We start from the raw sequence: 18,647 nt of genomic DNA, 5'->3' as shown, positions 1-18,647 counted from the left end.
GTGAAACCAAGAGCTCAGAGCCCCAGAAGGTCACTTTCTCCTATCACACCCTAGATAGGCTGGCGAGCAATTTCAGGGTATGTGTAATTAATGCTTGGGTCCCATGGAGCTGTATCACTGCCGGTGATATCTACCAGCATATCTAAAGGTGTCAAATCCATGGCTGCTCTCCTGGGGCTGTGGCTCTCTCCCCTTGCCCACAAGTACAGTGTAGCCATGATATTTTATGAAAAATCCTCTGCTAGGATTTTTCCCCTCCTGAGGAGCTGAGTGCCTCAGGAAAGAAATGTAAACAATAACTTTCTGCTGCTGTGGAATGCAACAGGTCCATCTTCCATTGGTCCATGTTTTCAATTGATGACCAATCACAGCCACCTGTGCCGAGGCTGTGAGCAGTAACAAGATTTTGTTATGCATTCTATTCTATTCTTGTTCTTTGTAGCCTTCTGATCATTCTTCTCTCTCTGTTCTTTTTAGTATAGTTTTAATGTAGTATTTTAGTATAATATATAACATAATAAATCAGCCTTCTGAGGAAAATGGAGTCAAGCCTCATGTCCTCACACTTGGTTGGTCGGCCTCAACAGTACAGTAAAGATTTGCAGGGACAGAGGGGTGAAGCAGTGTCAGCAGGGTGGGAAAAACAAAACAGAGACCGCAGACAAACTCAGAGACCCTCCTTATCATACCAAGAGAAAGAGGCAGCAGGATTTACATTCTTTCCCTTGCTCCTGGTATCTGTGATCATTAACAGATACCTATAACACCTCTTCTTCATCCCAGTTGTGAAAGGAATTCCTTCCTAATGGGAGTGGGAAGAAGGGTGAGGTTGCAGCCCTTCCAGCTGGTCCAGTAAATTATCCTAAAATCTGTACTGGCTCCCTGGGATGTGCTGTGGTCCAGGTGTTGCACATCTATGATGGCACAACAGGCTGCATAGAGACTGGAGTGGTGTAAGCAGGCCAGATTTCTATCAGGACCAGAAACAGAGATTCTCTCATGAAATCAGACTGCATATGTGTGAAACAGTCAGGGTGGTAAGAGAGCTGTTGATGGAAAGAGAACAACTATCCCTTGTGGGAATAATAGAAGAAATATCCACCCCATTGCCTTGTGCACTCAGAGGGAAATCCCACCTGCCACTACCAGTAGTGACTGATGGCTCTCCTGTACTGGTTGGTGGATCTTTGCTAAAACTAGTGTAAACAGCACAGGTGCCATCACTGTCGCTCCTTCTATCCTTCATTCCACAGGGATTTGCTCCTGTCATCCCCTTTTCTTAAGCTGGTGAAGGGAGTATCACAACCGCTCTTAGTCAAAAGAGGAGGGGGTGGAGGCCCATCTGGGCCCTCGGTTTGATTTCATATTTATGAAACAGCTTAAATGTCAGCTTGAGTGAAAAACGACACCTTCCCAAGCTTCTCATATTAATGCCTGTGGCTGCCACTGGTTTCTTTAGGAAGGCAGCTTGTGGTTTTTCCTCTTGCTCTGCCCCCAAAGGCTGCAGGGAAAGATGAATTGGACTGATAGATGAGACTGCAACTGCCGATAAACTGCTTTGCTGACAGGAGAGGGAGAGGGAGGTGGGGCGGGTCGCTGATGCTGAGGAGGGAGGGAAGGAGGGAGAGAGGAAAGAAGGAGGGAAGGAAGGGAGATGGAGTGAGGGAGAAAAGAGAGGGGGAGGATTGTAAAGAGGTGAGAAAGTGGTCTAATCTGAAGGGGAAAAGAGATGGGGAGAGAGGATGGTTGACTGTAAGGAGAAAAAGAAAAAATAAACGGGCACATGCTAAGGTAGGTGAGATGCTGAGATGCAGTGGGAAAAATAAAAGTCGTGGGCAAGGTCAAAATACACTGTGGAAGCATTAATTATGCACAACAATGTATATATGCATAAAGGAATAATTAAAAATACACCCACCATTAGGAGAGGAGCCTCCTCCCAAGGTCTGTGCTAAGCCTTGTGCTGGGTTGCTGGAGACTATAAATCATTTGAGACCCTTTAACTGCAAGTGTGTTTGTGTGACACCCCAATGAATCCTGAAGAGACACCCAAAGCAAAGCTGAGCCAGGCAGTTCTGGAAGCTGACAGGTCTCCTGGGTACTGTGTTGCAAGCATGGTTAGCTAGCCAGGGCCAGTTTCCCAAAAGTGCTTCTCTACATGGCTGCACACTGATACAGAAACCTGAACTTGCTCAGGCATAACTTGGGTATCTTCACATTTCATGGTGCACATCTGACAGAGGTGGTTTGTTCTCCTATCCAGCTGCCTGAAGGGACTGAAGCAGAAGATGCCATTATCAGACCAGGTTAAAAGGCTTCTGCCTGAAGCCAGCTGTACAAGCAGGTTATGTGGGCCAGAAAAAGGTGGAGGCTAAACCTTAAGTGGACAATAAGAAAAGAGCTTAAAATTCGTTCATTGGAAAAAGAAAATTGCTTGTCATTCTCTCTGGGAGGAGTCTGATACACTTCTCTCTCTTTTTTTTGTTTTGTTTTGGTTTGGTTTTGTGTTGGTGTTTTTTTTTGTTTTGTTTTGTGTTTTTTTTTATTTTGTTTTGTTGGGGTTTTTTGTTTGTTTTGGGGTTTTTTGTTTTTGTTTTTGTTTTTTTTAATTACAAACATAGAACATGGGTTGAGTCTGAACAACATTGTTGGAAATGAGGATACTGGTACAGAGAAACAGCACGAAAGCAGAGTAGGGACAAACACTCTATATCTTGTTCTGATGTGAGGGGTCAGGACGTGAAAGGGATTTTTTTTGGTCTTTCTGGATTAGTCCTTCAGGGACAGAATTTGTCCCAGACAAGAAAAAACCAAGGTGAGGGCACACTGTGAGTATGCTGGGGTAAGGGCAGACTCTCCTGCATTTGTATTCCAGGGTGGACGCTCACCTGCCTTTCCACCAGCAGTCTCTGAAGATGCCTGTGGAGTCTGGTGCTCTCAGCACGAACATCTGCTCCCTTTTCTGCTGCTCTGCCTTTCGGTGAGCTTGTTGGTTGTTTTTTCACTTTAACCGAGAGATGTCTCTGAAGTCTTACTCTGTCTGGGTTCACGATGCTCAGTACCTCTATCAGCTGTTACACTGTTTTGAGCATCATTCTTGGCAATAGCATATCACTCACTTTTCAGCGTCTCAGTCAGTTCTTGTCACTTTTTCTCCCTGATTGAGATACTAAAAAAGTCTGCTTCCATTTCATCTTTATCCCCTATGATCAGCTCTGTTTACAGACTCACTGCTTTTGTTTTTTTTTTCTTGGCAAATCTGGTTCCTGTGGTCTTTTTCTCCAGTGCTGCTGAGGATGTGAGTCCCTCTGTGCTGACTCTTTTGTGGCATTTCTCACCTCTGTTTCATTTCCCTGTTTAATCATCCTCCTTCTTGCCGTGGGTCATACTGGATTGGTTCCTGACATCACATTTGTACACCATCTGCTGACTAATAACATGCAAGGGCTTGGTTTCTACTATCAACAAGCCAGTCTAGTTTAAGATTATTTAATGATAGTGAACCTTGCTTCTCAGAAATGGGCATGCAAGCCAGACCTGAATGCTTCCCTTGTCACCTCTGTTCTTGTCACCCAGGCTCTACAACACCCGCTTTCTAAGAGCACAGAAGACTTTTTCTCCCATGGCTAAGATTCTTTGTTCTGCTTCTAAGTTGGACTCGATCTGTTTATTCCCTTCTAGTCTGAAAGGCTTTATCCAAGTCCAAGAGAGGGTCCCATACCTTTATGGGGCTCAGCCCAGCTGAGGAGAGCCTGCCTCAGAAGGGGATTTTCCCTTCTCTTTTTTGAGTGGTCCTGAGCAGACTTTTGATGAAAAAACCTACTTTTGCACCAGGGAATTAGATATGCTTCCAGAAACATTCCCTGATACTGATGCTGCTTGGCCTGCAGTATTCTGCTTCCATGCAGCAAAGTTCTCCTTCCCTCCATCCCAAGGCAGCTGTGTACAAACTGCCTATGGAAAGGATTCCTGGCCTATATCGAATCATAGGCTGTGCCCAGGAGTCTTTTGGGATGCTGCTGGCTGGCCTGAGCCAAAACCATGCCGGGGCCACACCAACGATTTAGTAATGTAGACAGCTCAGTTCCATTACTGGGAGCATCCCTGTGCCTTTATAAGTCACTAGCCAGGAAAAAAGAGGATCCATTTGTTTCATAGGACCCAAAACCCTGAGGCTTAACACCAGTTTACACCTCAGTTCTGGCACTGAGTTATTGTGCCAAGCTGCAAACTTCTGTTCAGATTGGGATTTCAAAACCCATCACAGACAAGGAGGGGTGAGTTGTTCCCAGGAACTACATCTTGCCTCCTTGCTTGTCCTTCTGTGCCAGGGACCTCAGCAGCATTCTTGGGAAAGCAGTCAGCTGCAAGGGGATGCAAATTAGACAGAAGGGCTTGAAAAGGAGCCTCAAACCAAAGAGGTTTCTCAGAAAAGCCTCTCCTGTGACTGCAGGGAAGGAAGAGGTCCTCTGCTTGGAGACAGCATCACTTTGGATCCTGGCAGGTTGCAGCCTGCAGGAAAGGCTCAGTGAGCAAGGGGTGGCTGCCTAATCCCAGGAGTGGGTAACCAGCAGTGAGGCTGCACGTGGTCTAGATTCAAATGCAGCCCTAGGGCACCAGCTCTCTCCTATGAATGGTGGCCAGGGAGCGGCAGGAGGCTTTGCCTCAAGCTTTCCATCTATCCCTGCTGCAGTCCTGTTCTCACACAGCACGTGCCTGGCTCCTCATGGGATCAGGGAATTAGAGGCGCTAAGTGCTGGAAAGAAGGGCAGCACTAAGGCTGCAGCCTGGAGAAGCAAGCAGCTAATTCTGGGGATGAGGGCTCCTGGCCCCCCTACTCTCCCAGAAAATCCTCGCCAGCAGCATCCTCTGCAAGCATGCAGGGAAGCAGGCAAGATTCAGCTGTCTCCAGGTGGAGCTTTTACTCCAGCTCCTGCACAGCACTGACTGAGCTCTGCAAAGGATGCAGCGATGCACAATGTGAAATTACCTCGGTGCTTGAGCACACATGAGCTCTAAACAAACCCCAGTCTAATGCTCAATCCCCATCCCACAAATCCTAATTAAACATCCACCAGTAATTCTTCTGTTAACCCTCTCCAGTCAGCGATGAGTTGCAGTCTTTTGAATTGGGCCTTCGGGCTCTTTACACTTCTGCTCTGTATCCCCTACCTAGAGGATTTAATTAAAGCGACCCAGTTTATGGTTGGGAAGGCAAAAAAGAGTAACTCTCTGCTCCTTCCCCCATCAGCCCTTCTAATAACGCTTGTCAGCACTGGCAATATTGCTCTGCACTTTGGGGAGGTGGGAAGAGGCACTCTAAGATGCACAGATGGACCTTTTCTCTCACCTTTTGCATATTTCCTTTTTCTTAAAAAAACCTCAACAACTGTTCTATGGCTCCTTACTCTCAGAACAAGTTGGCACTCTTGGGGAAGCGTGAGAAAGGGCCTGCTATCTAAAATTGGTTTACAGGTGGGGAGGGCCCCAGGGTATCAGCTGCCTCCTGTTTCCTCTGAGTAAGCAAAGGATCAGGTCACATGAAACAGGTCAGGTATTTTGTGCTACAGTAGCCTTCTGTTCGAAATGAGCTTTCATGTGATGCCGTGAAATTAGAATGTCATCACTGATGTTTTTATTTTATTGATTGGGGGAAGGAAAATGGAACAAATGAAAGATAACTAGGGTGGAAGAAAGAGGTTAGACAATGTTTAAACAGTACCCATAATAATTTTCCTTTTGAAAAATTATTCAGTTGTTGAGAAATAAACTTTCTTAATAAAAATAAAGGATCAAAATGAAACATAGCTATAATTTCATTATAACTAGTGCGGTTATTGTATTGACACAAAATGTTATGTCTACATTTTTCTGCTGTGTTTAAAACCAGTTTAACTAGATTATGCTTTTACCCAACTCCAGGCAACCTCTTTTGTTGGACCTTCTTTTGTGGTATTTATTCCTCCTCTTTCTACAGCACTTGGCTCTGGAACTGTTTGTTTTAGGAAGTAATTTCCCTGCTGTAGAGAACAGACCACATTTGAAATTGTGTTTGTTAGGACATTTGCACCAGCTAGAGAAAACATATAAACTAACCAGGTTGTTACACTCAAGCCTGGACTGGATTAGCTACTTGCAAGCACTGGGAAGAGAAGGCTGCATTCAGGTTAGAAAAGAAACAAGGAAACAGCCTGTTATTTTTATACTTGTAGAAAGGATCCAAGACCACCCAGTCTCTTATTCAGTAGTCTTTGGGAATCAGGGGGTCAGTTCCTGTCAAAAGTCTAGATAGGATCCAGCTTTGCAAGCCCCTCTGCCTGTTGCTAGGTTGAGCCTCTCCCCTCCCTGCCTCTGCAATTCTTCCCTGCACACAGGGACAGGGCTGTGTGTAATTTCTTATGACTTGCTCTAATATTAATATCTCCATGTGCAGTAGTCATTGCAGTGAGAATAAACTGTTATTTTTTATTTTAAATGGTTAATATTCATCAAATGTTTATGAAAATACTTAACCCATAATGATGACAAACACAGTGCCTAATAAAGATGGAAGTGAAGATCCTCTTTGTGAATATGTAATCAGAAGAGTAAAGAAAATTACATTAAAAAGACTTCATTATGCCATTAAATGTGTGAAATGACTTTTTCTTCTCCATTTTAATTTTAGCATATTTCTCTTTTTTTTTTTCTTTTTAAATATCTCTGACACTTTCATGAGATGGGTACATAAAGAGGCGCTGGCTGCTGTAGCAAGAAGAACTCTGACTGGTGGCATCCATCATTATCATAGAAATATTAATTTCATCTATCATTAAGAGAAATCAACACCATTTCTACCAATGATTGTCATTTTTTTCCTTTATTTTCTGGAGGGAGAGAGACACATTTGTATTACAGTTTCAAATCCAAGGCATTGTTTCAAAACCCTCAGTAGAACTGAAGGCCCAGAATTATTCTTCCTCAAATCAGGGCCTTACTGGTGTGCAAGCACACGTGCACATGAGTTTGTCTGACACCCTGGGGCTTGTAGCTGGCCCTTCTGTAACTAATAGGATGAACTTCTGCTGTTTGAAATAGAAAAGAAAGGGCTTCTGATTAGCTCCTTTAGGCCCATATATTGATACACACAGACAAAACTGGACTAGACCTAGTAGTGTGTGTTCCCCCACCTAGGAAGCTGCCCAAAACTTCACAGGACCACACCAGTCCTAAATGATGTGCGAGCTCCCAGCTTGCTGATGCCCATCTTGCAGAATTGCACTGTGATGGTAAATCCCTACAACTTGAAGGAGGGAGCATGATTACCTATATGGGGGTTGTGACAGGCAGATGTTGTCCATCTCCGAGGACAAGGCAAAAAAGATGCCACTTAGCACAGCCCCAGTGACCAAAAAGAAATGTTCATGAGGAAGCACAAAGTGAGGTGCACTGGAAGCCTCCCCAGCTGGCAGTGCCCAACCTCATGGATCAGCTGGTGAGAAGAGGCTGCACAGCTCCGTCTTAAAGGACAGCACAGCACATGTGCTCCCAGGGAAGGCTTGGGAAGCAATCAGTTATGGATTTCTTTTAAGAAAAAAGGAAAGGAAAAAAAAGAAAGTATTTATTTTAGTTGCATGTTAATTGCAGTGTTAATTTAAACAATTAATGTTAGCTTTTGGCAAGAAACTAGTGGCTCTGTATTTAAAATGCACCTTTATTGCAACAGCTCTCCAAAATAAATCATATTCTCGTCTATTTAGGCTCTTCTGTTGCGCTCATCTCCTTGGCAGCCAAGTCTCACACCTCTGCTGCACCACCCCAGGCATGTCACTTACAGAGGTCTAGGGTGTAGGACTGTCGCTCTTACCAGGACTTTTTCTGAGAGGTATTAAAACTGGCTCTGGCTCTTTACCCATTTCCTAAAGACATGTCTTTTTGATAAGATAGGCATGCCAAATGCCAAACCTCATGGCTCCCAATTTATGAAAGATTTGTAAATCACTGCATTGTTTTTCTCCATTTTGTATTTTCAGAAATGTGGCTGCCGGGGACATTGTGTCCTTTCACAGCACTTTCCTGCTAGCTCTCCTTCAAAAGCTAGTGAGGGATTGTGATGGGAGGTGAATAAAGCACAGGTATTCTTTGAATAAACAGCTTGTGAAGAAGACTTGAAGAGTTATGAGGGGGAGGAGGGTTCACAAACCAAACCTGTAATGAAGAGACTTCCCAATCAAAATGTGATCAAAGAGTCTGCTGCCTTCTCTCAGCCTACTCTTTTCCATCTGAAACAGCTGATGAATGGTTATGTTGTGTTTGCAATTACAGTTCTCTGAAAGTGATAAATTATTGCGATTATTCCTAAATACAGGACTTTTACATGTATAATTAATACATAGAAGAGAATATCTGATAAGTGGTAGGCCACGTTCCAGTTCCATTTACACCATAATAGATCTGGAGTAGCTCCAGCTGTCCCTGTTCATGGAATGCGGCTGTTAAATTGGGCTTGCACACTTGGAATACCTTGCAGAAGTCTTCCATGTCAGAGCAACAGAGAATGCAGTACAGCTCATGAGTTTTAGCCCCCACATCCAAAAATCGCAGTTCTAAGATCTCTCTATCCTGATGGTTGTCTGACAACCTTCTGAAGCGATAAGAGAGGGCTTATCTCTCACTGGTATATCCAGTAGCAAGTCCTCCCCTGCCAGCTTTAGGCTCAGAATGAAGCCTAGCCCTGAACTCATCTTATTGCAATAGGACATGGGTATGGAGCATGTACCAAATCACCAGCTGCTTGTGCCAAAGGACAAGATGTACAGCCTCTGCCATGGGAACCTGCTTCTCTCCTGCTGTCTGTCAGTGCTGAGAAAAAGCCAGTCCTACATTTCTTCCAGCTGAATGCTTTCCTAGAGCACAAATGTTGTGCTCCAAGCTCAAAGTCTGTGATGTAAGGCTGGCACTCAGAGCAAAAAAAAAAAAAAAAAAAAAACAAAAAACAAAAAAAAACCAAAAAAAAACCAAACCAAAGAAAGCCACACACACACACAAAAAAAACCAAACAAAAAAACCCCAACAAAAACCAACAACCCATCTCTAGACACAAAGTCAGCATAAGAATAAGAAAAAGAAATTGTACAGTAATATAGTCTCCTGACACGGTTACCCATTAATGCCAGCTTTAAAGGTTAATGCAATTTAACTCGCTCTCGGCTATTACTCTGAAATAACATGCCAAAGCTTTCTCTATAAGCAGATAACAGATAAGGATGCTTTATGATAAACACCCACAATAAAGCTGCAGAACTTCACAGTGTTATGCTTGCAAGAGTGGCAGATTTGCCTTTATTTGTGCATGTATGTGTATGGAGGAAAGCAGAGAGGAGAGGAGAGGAGAGGAGAGGAGAGGAGAGGAGAGGAGAGGAGAGGAGAGGAGAGGAGAGGAGAGGAGAGGAGAGGAGAGGAGAGGAGAGGAGAGGAGAGGAGAGGAGAGGAGAGGAGAGGAGAGGAGAGGAGAGGAGAGGAGAGGAGAGAGCTGGAAGAATTCTTGGCTCTTAGACTATCAGATAGCTTGATAAATCTGTCTTGTGTGTGTTCCTTCTTGCCAATACAATGGAAATGAATTGACATATCGCATGTCTGCTGCAAGTTAAGCTTCCTTCTGCACTGGCAGAAACAAAGGTGCTGTTCTACAACCCACTCATGAGAATATTTGTTGGGTTTTATTTATATATTTGTCTTTTTACAAGGCAAAACCCATCAACTTTACTGTATAGCAGCAAAATGTAGAGCTTTATCTATTCTTCCACCTTCTGTTTTAAAGTTCTGCAAAATGCTTCAATGTTGAAGTTCTTCTTCAACATAATAAGAAAAAGGAAAAGCATAATCACATTTCACTACAGAAAGTAGTGAGGCAACTTAGTGCAAGACTTCATCTCTTTGTGGAATACACAGAAAATACATAAGCATACACTGCCTGGGGATTATTGTAACATCTCATTAATATTCTTAAAGCACTCCAAGATCTTCCATTATATTCTTTAGCAGGTTAAAGGACAATATTTGCATGTCTATGGGACAGGGAAATATTTTTATTAAAAAATGTTAGCCTTAAAATTTTAGGGTTCAAAAAAGACACTGTGGGTTTTTATGTCAAACACATACATATGCAACACACACACATGCACCCCCACGCATGACGGGAGTGCTAATTCTTAAATTACTGCTTGAAAAGCACTCTGGATGGACAATCCACGAGTTCTGCTGCAGAGGGCCTGTCCAGGATGAGACAAATCCAGTCACCCTGCCTTCCTTGCACTCAGGTTCCCCGGGCCAGTGTTACACTGTCAGTCCTGCTTTTGCCAAAACGCTGACATTAGCAAGAGTTGTCAGAGACTTGGCATGAAGCTGAGAGATGGTGCAAAGCTAGAGCGCTGTGATTTTGTACAGATGTGCCTTGCCTCAGCTTTCTGACTTTACATTATTCCTTTGAATTACCTTTTCTACAAAGCTGATTATGTCTTTACATTTGCAGGGCAGTTGGTTTTTTGTCTTTTTTTTTCCTCCCTCCAGAATGTCTGTTGTTCTTCAGGATGCTTTCTTTCCTTCTTTTTTTTTTTTTTTCTCCTTTTCAGCATCTCCCTTTTCTGCTTCACATTTTCTTTGCCTTTTTGCTGGAACATGACATTGCCTTGAAAAGGATTAATGTGATGCTGGGATATATCAGGCAAGGATATTTTCAGAAAGAGAAGTATTTTAGTAGTACACTGATATGAGGGAATGAGGAGGCCTCACTTAAAATATTGCGGCCAATTTGGGTCACTTCTGGTCAAAAAAGGGAAAGTGATGTATGGAAAAGGGTTGCGAGGATGGTGAGGGGAAGTGACAGACATTTAGAAAGTATATGTGGGAGGCTTGGTTTGACTTGCAAAAGAAAGATGAGAAAGAGTTTGTTTTTTCCTCAAAAACACACTCTTTGTAAACACCAGGATGGAGAATTGTTTCAGCTGAAGTAAAGCAGTGCTAAAAGATCAGATGAGTATAAATTAGCTGGGAAATCAGGAGAAGGTTTCTAAACTTCAAAGGAATGAAGTTCTGGTCTTCCATACAGGATAACAAGGGCAAGGAACTTAAATAATTAAAAAGTAGAGCTTGCTGAGTTCATAGAAGGAATTACACTGCATTTATATTTTAATTAATTAATTTCATGCTTCAGAGCTCCCACTGACCACTATTGGGTTAAAGAAGGAAGTCCCTTCATTTCCCAGTTCTTTATTCTCTCAGATGTGTATGCAATGATGGGAGGAATGAGGAGTGGGGAGAGGGCAAATTGATCTTCCTTTGAAGCATTAAATTACCCAAACAAGAAATAGTCCAAGGCTAAAGACAGAATAGTTGGTGGGCTATGCTGGTTCTCCTAGTAGTACTGCCTGACTGATGTGTCTTGAATTAAAAGCATTGATTGTATGTGGCATTGGGAAAGATTTTCTTCTGGACTGAAGAGCAAGGATTGTTTAGAGTGACTGCTCCCCTGGTCTTCCTCTATAACCATGTTGAGCATGATGCATTCTCAAGAAATATAAAGATGTTCCAACCTGCCTGCAACTGCAAGAGTCTGAATCCTTCCTAAAGCCCTTCATCCTTCCCATTGTCTTGGCAGGACATGTTATAATCACTGCAGCATTTTCTCTTTTACATCAAGTGTTGCGAGGTTTCAGTGTTTTCTGACTTAGAATAGGAATGGGGATTGAAGCAGAAGTTATGGATGTTTTGCAATTAAAGTCTCTTCCATTGTTGTGTGTAGTATTTGGAGGCTGGAATTGATAACCCATATGGTTGGCTTCTGTTCAATGTCTGCTCAGCGAATGTTTTCTCTCCTCCTTATTTTTGCAACTACCTTTGAATTATTTCAGTTATTTTCATGTGCTTTTATACTTGCTCCCCTTTCTTTTTCCTGCTTTGCTGACCTTCCACTTTTGATTTCTTCACCCATTCCCTGCTGGCTAATCTTGTCTTGTTCGACTGTTCCTACTTCCCTCCTTCTGCCTGTCAGCCCCTTTCTCTAGAGTGTCTCTGTTGCAGCTAAAACAGCTCCTGGCACTCGATAGAAAGAAAAATACCATAAATTTAATTTTCCTTTTTTTTTTTTTTTTTTTTTTTTTCCTCATCCCTATGGAATAAGCCTTTTAATACACACTGAGTGGGGGGCATGCTGCAGCACTGCCACATCATTCCTTTGACCTTCACATCTGTCTGGGCAGTTCTGAAGTGGGGAAGCAAGAATCTTTGTGCATGTGTCCTGGCTAGTGACAGGCATCAGACAGAGAAGACTCTGGATCTCCTGCTTGATGTTCTTATGCCAAGAAGTTCTGCTGACTAGCAGCGGGCTGGTATCACATTTATTCCTCTTACATGCCTGCCAAGGTGGTGAAGCTGTGGATATACCAAGCTTCTGATGATGCCCGTGGACTCTGCTTTTCCATGCTAGCCTTTTATTCTGGGGAATAAATCCTTCTTCTGTTGTGCTTTCTCTGGAAAGCAGCAGTGAAGACACATCCAAAAGACCTTCTAGCTATCTTGGCTAAATACTTTATCAGTAGAAGCAGTTCTGAATTATTCCACAGAAATCTTTCTATTACATTCCATGGGAAGTTTCAAGTTATTAGACACCAGGTATTTTTCTTTTCTTCTTTTCAGATGAGTAAAAGATGCTGCAACAAAGTAGAGCCTGCATTCCTCGGTGGAAAATACTCCCTTTCATCAGTGAACTCTGAATGAAACAAGAAGCATACCTGAAGTAAGTAGGGTCCTATATCTAGTCTCACCAATCCATCCCTTCCTTTTTGACAACAACTGTTTCTGCCTTGGGAGAGACTGGCTGCTTCAAGAAAGCTGTTTCCAGTGATTTTGTCTGATGTAAACCACCAGAGGAGAAATGCTCTGTGAGATCCCACATTGCATGCAGCAGAAGCCTTGGAGCTACTCAGCTAAAACTGTTCAATTGGGCAGCCAAAGAACTGGGGAAGAAACTCATACTGTCCTGCAGGGTGATGGCTCATTAGGAGATTTTTGAGCTGGCCCAACTTCACAAGTGCAAATAAGCAAGGAGTGAGTCAATGCATGATTTCTCAGTTCTCTGCTCAGCAGGTTCCAGCTCTGGCTATGGAGTGAGAAATGCTCTCCTGTTTTTTGTATTGCTGTGAGGCAGCATATTCTCAGTGGGACTCCAGACCTAACAAGACAGCCCCAAGCAATGTCTAGGGGACAGGAAGTGCAGACAATGCACCCAGCTCTGCAGTCAGCTAGAGAAGGGACAAAACCAGTAATATCTGTCCCTTCTCCTAAACATTTATGCCTTCGAATGTCAATGTGGCTGCTGAGCCTTCAGCTTGCACATCCCTCAGGCTATAGCAACCACCCCTCCAGAGACTTTTTAAAGAATTGAGTGATTTCTTTGCAGATTTCTTTGTTCTGAAGCAGATTGATTTAACTCCTTTCTGCCTGAAACTGAAACTCTCTTAATTGATGAAGCAGCAGGAAAAATGTCAGGTCAACAGAAAATTCTGATGTTCTCCATCTGCCCAATGCCAAATGAACCAGAGCAATCACAAGAAAACAAATGTCAGACATATAACCCATTCCACCATATTTCTGTCCCTTCATCAGGTCTTTTTCCTGTGTGATGTCATGAATGGGAAGAGAAAATATTCTGGAGGAGCTACAGCACAGAAAATCAGAGGAGAGTAGGCATTGTGACAGGTGAAAGCCAAGATAGAGAGACTTTCAGAGATACTATTTTAGTATTTTTTTAAGACTCTGGCTTGGTTTCCCCTACTCTTTCTGACAATTTCATACATGTTCTATGATGACTGCTCTTTCTGTCCTCTAAATTCTGTTGATGGCAGGACAGCACATATTGTATTTCCACTGCAAATCAGGAGCTGAAAGCCCTAGTGAACGAACTTGGGGATTGTTCTCTCAATATAACTTTTCTTCTCTTGCATGGCCTCAGGTGAATTAATTTTTTTAAGTCCTAGAAATTGCCTGCTTAGAGACTTGTAGCTTCCAACCACCAAAGTCCCGTGTGGCTCTTCTTAATTGTCCATATAAATTGCTTTCTATTTTGGACACCATGAATATCTCAACAGCATCTGTTTCTCCCTTCTGGGCACCACCAACTGTGCATGATATTTCCCCCAAAGAGGCCAGGTAGAACTCTTTCCCATTGTTGAAAAAATAAAGGAATTTACACAAAGGACAAGCTGGTGCCCCACCACACTAAGCAGGTGAAAATGCAATACGGTCTGGTATTATGCCAAAACAAAGAAGATGCCAAACAGGACTAAGTCTGTTCATAGCCACCTTCTAGACAGAGTGAGAATCATCATGCTTAACAGAATTTTTACCAGGAGTTTTTTCAATGCATTGCTTTGCAGCAGTGACTCTGTACTAGACACAGACAGGAAATAAATGAATGTATAGCTGAAACTGTGAGAGGATTCCAAAGGATGGCTATGGGACGCTTATCTTCTTCAACTCTGTTCTAATAACTTCCACTCTGCAATCTCCAAGCACGTTTGCAACTGGCATTGACTAGTCCAGAGTCTGCTGCATGGGAGAATTGGTTATTGTTCACTTTATTTTATTGATGAAGAAAATGAGGCAGAGAGAGGGGGACTAAGTGATGACTTTGGTACCTCATGGAAGTCAATGACAAAGCCAAGAACACCACTGACATTTCTTGATTTTCAAATTAAGCACAGTACCACCTTTCCTAAAGGAAAGTCTTCCAGGGAGCCTAGAAGAGACAAGACTGATTAAAAAGTAGTTGAAAATGTCCTCAGCACACTTGTCACCATGAGGGTGCACCATCAAATGCATCCTAGGACTAGCTCTGCACTGGTAAAGGACTAACTTAGAGTGCACTCATGTGAACCAGAGTCTTCTGAGAGTGAAGATAGGACAGGACAATTTGGATTAGCAAGCACAGAGTTAAAAACATTTATTCCTATTTTCTTTAACATAGACTACTCTGTGAGAAAATGCCTCTCCTACATCTCTTTCTGGGAAATGCTGGGCATCTCAGAAGGTGTCTTAATCCAACATTGCATAGCCCCCAGTCCTCCCCTTCTGTCTGCCAGCTTGACCTTTTGTTAGGAAATATGGCAAAAGCATTGCCCAACTGATACGGCTTCAGGCATGAAAAGGAAGAGTGAAAAGCTGCCAGACACAGTGCCAATCTTATTATTATGAGTCAAAGCTGCATTTTCTGCTCGGCATATAATTGTGCTTTGGACTAGATGGGTATAAATTGAAGATTGGCTACAGCATAAATGTTCATTAACTTGAAACTAAAACAAAGCTAAATTATCAGAGTCAGGGAGGGACTGTTTTCCTAAGCACTGTGTTGGCAGTGCCACCTGAGTGCCTCTGCGTTATGCTGTTTTCATTTTCCTCTTTGGAAGGAAAAGATAACAAAAGATGTGGCGTGGAGGAAAGAGGTGCTTAAGAGAGTGTTGATTTTCTTTTCATTGGTCATTCTGCTGTCTCCCTCCACTGTCCCTTGCTATTTTTTCAGGCTCTGAGTGCTAAAGAAATTGCAGAGGCTGAGTTTGGGAGAGGTGGACCACAAGTCCACCAGAGAAGGCAAAATCAAGTAATTTGCTGAGAATAACAGAGGGTGGTTGTGTTTGCTGTTTTTTTCGGCTGGGAGCTCTTCAAAGTCACTTTTTTTTCCCTATAGATTAATACTTGCCAAGGAAGTTCTATTTTATTCCCTCACGGGTAGCAGTTACAGCATTGACAACTTTTTATTTCTCTATTTCTGACCAGGCAGCCTTCTACTCACAGATACCTAACTTAACTCTCCACATGCAGCATAGATACCCCTGCTCCCTACTTTTGATATATTTCTGGGTTTTCACATGGCACAAGGTGCAGTTCTTTGGATTCCTTATCCTTGCTATGTTTACTGTCCATCATGCTGAGAACTTTATTCTTGGTCCTTTTACCCATTCTATTATCCTTCCATTGTCTGGCTTGGATCAATCCAGTAGGTGACAGTAGGCCACACTTGGAAAAAGGATGTTTCTTTCCTCTGTCTCCGTTACAGCATGAAGGTTCATACCCTGGGTGCTGTGTGGTGATCTAAGGCACTTTTTGAGATTGTGTTTTTGAAAGCATCATGTGCTACAGCTCCTGTGCTCAGCCAGGCACGTGACTAAATATTTCTTGGGGTTGGAAGGGGACTCCAGTTTCCTTTCTTTCTTTCCCTGGATACTGTGAATGAGAGTAGCTTTTATAAAGGGTTGGTTATGGTGTGTCATTTCAACTTCTATGTGTGTAAGTATTATTTTATAGCATCTAGTTACTTTGTTATAGGTATTATGACATAATAAATAAATAAAATATTATGACTTACTGACTGCAATGCTGATTCTGTTAACAGGATTATTCTCCCTCTGTTACCTATATTTGTTTAAAGTGGCTTCATTTAACATTTATGTAGGCTTTGGTGCAGAGAAAATATGTTACAACAAGAGTTTGTCCTAAGGGATCCTTCCAGTACTAACAGCTACACTGTCTATGGAAGCAGATATTGCTAAACACTGATGTGAAAAGATATCATCTAGGTCACTTAAAATCATTTTTTTACACACTTGTTTTGCAATGAAACTCCCTGAAAGTTAATCTCAGTTTATTCTTTTGCCTCTCTGTTGAAGGCAAAGAGGTAAAAGCATTACCTGGGCACAGGGTGGAAGATGAATGACATCAAATTGGTCTGATACAGCTCCAGCAGAGTAAATTGCATTACTGCAGTCATGGTACATGAAGAAAGTTCACTTTCTCTGCTCAGCTGACTTCTCTACCCCTTTCCATCAGTGGATTCCAGCCTGAACCTGGTCTTAGTCATCTTCCCTTCAGCTGAGAGAAAAAATAAGTGCCAGCCTGCAGAGGTAGGAGAAAATAAAAAAAAAAAAACCAAAACAAAACAAAAAACCCAAAACCATAAATCAGGAAATCTTCTTTTCTGTTCATTTTAATGTTTATTTCTCATTATGTGATTTCAGGCTTCATCTCATTATTTCTTTGTACTGCACTTTTCCCATCTGATAAGTTGGGTTGATGCTAATAATTATCTGCTACATTCTGGGTAATGCTAAGAGCCTGCAACAAGTTCATGTGAAAATGGCAATTCTTACTACTACAAAATATTTATTTTCTTCTAGATGCCTCAGAACAGTTCCCCTTCATGGCAACATGCATTAGTTTGCTGTTACTACCTTCTCTTGGGATCAAACATTTTTTTCAAAGATAAAAGCATGCATATTCATCTTAAATTTGGGTGCTAACAGGCTGTTGTGCCCTGGGGATAATGATTTGAGTTAGAAGGTCACTTTTTCCTGAAAGTGTGAGATCACTCTCTAAGCTCACTCTGTTTTGGGATCTTGCTTCATATTCCACACCACTAAGTAAATAATGGTTTGGGATACCAAGAAAAAAATACAGTCTATAGGGCAGCAAAAGAAAGACTTGGGAATACATAAAATTCAGAGTCAGAAATAGCCTAGAGAAAAAAGACCAGTGAGACAGTTGTGGGACAACTGGTTTTGTAGAGTGGAAGAGACTCCCATGGCCCTGATGGATAGCGCAAAAAAGTAAAGGGTTTAAATTGCTTAAAGGTCAGAAAAGGTTCAGGTAGCACAAAGATTTCTTCAGGAGGTTGTGCAGTTTTTGTCATTGGAAGTCTTTTAAACACATTGGATAAATAAGTTTCCGTAATGACCTAGGTGTATTTGATTCTGATCTGAATTCTGGAAGATGGACTGGATAACCTGTCATGGTCCCTTCCAATCCTCTGAATAAGGCAAAAGAATTTGATACCTTGAGTATAGTAAGAATGTTGTTACAGCTGTGATGGCCTAAGGATATCAACAAGACAAAGTTTTATCAGAGAGACTGAAACAGGTCTTTTATTACACTGGGTTTAGATCTAGAAGAGACACTATAATTGGAAATTTTCTGCTTCCTATCTGAAAAAAGCAGGACTTTTATGTCTCTTTTTCACACCATTTTTCTCTATTTGCCTATGAAAAGATGCTACCTTTCCCTGCAATCTTTGCCCTGTTCAATCCATTCCTTCCAAAGACCTAAGGGTATCTGGGGAAAGATTTGGCATTTCCACAGTGTCTTTGTTTTTCAGGACAAATTGTAGGAATTATTTTTGTATGTGATTTTGAACAACAACTACTGGTCAAAATGGTCTATTCAGAATATTTGAGTTTCATTTCGGCTCTGGCTATTTGCAGTTGTTCCAATGAAGCATGTGATATTCAATCCATTTTCAGTTTGCACAAATCTACAGGTGCGTCTTTCAGGATGTGAAAGACTTTGAAAGGCATTGAAATACATTTGGCCTTTAAGGTGTTCAGGAGACAAAAATAAAGAAAAAACTACCAACAAAGAACTGATCACACCAGCATTCTTGTAAAGTGTGTTTGGAAAGCACCTATGTTGAAAGGCAGAGTTTGTAAGGAAAAAAAATCAGGTATCTATCAGTGACTATTTTTTTCCTGCACTATTATCCAAGCTTTTAGGATCTGCTTAACTGTGTAATACCTGTTCTGGGGACATCACTTTGTGCTGAAAGAGGACCTCACTTGTCATTTTTA

The sequence above is a fragment of the Passer domesticus genome, chromosome 2 (assembly GCF_036417665.1).
Source record: "Passer domesticus isolate bPasDom1 chromosome 2, bPasDom1.hap1, whole genome shotgun sequence".
NCBI classification, from domain to species: Eukaryota; Metazoa; Chordata; class Aves; order Passeriformes; family Passeridae; genus Passer; species Passer domesticus.
This window is presented reverse-complemented; position numbering follows the sequence as displayed.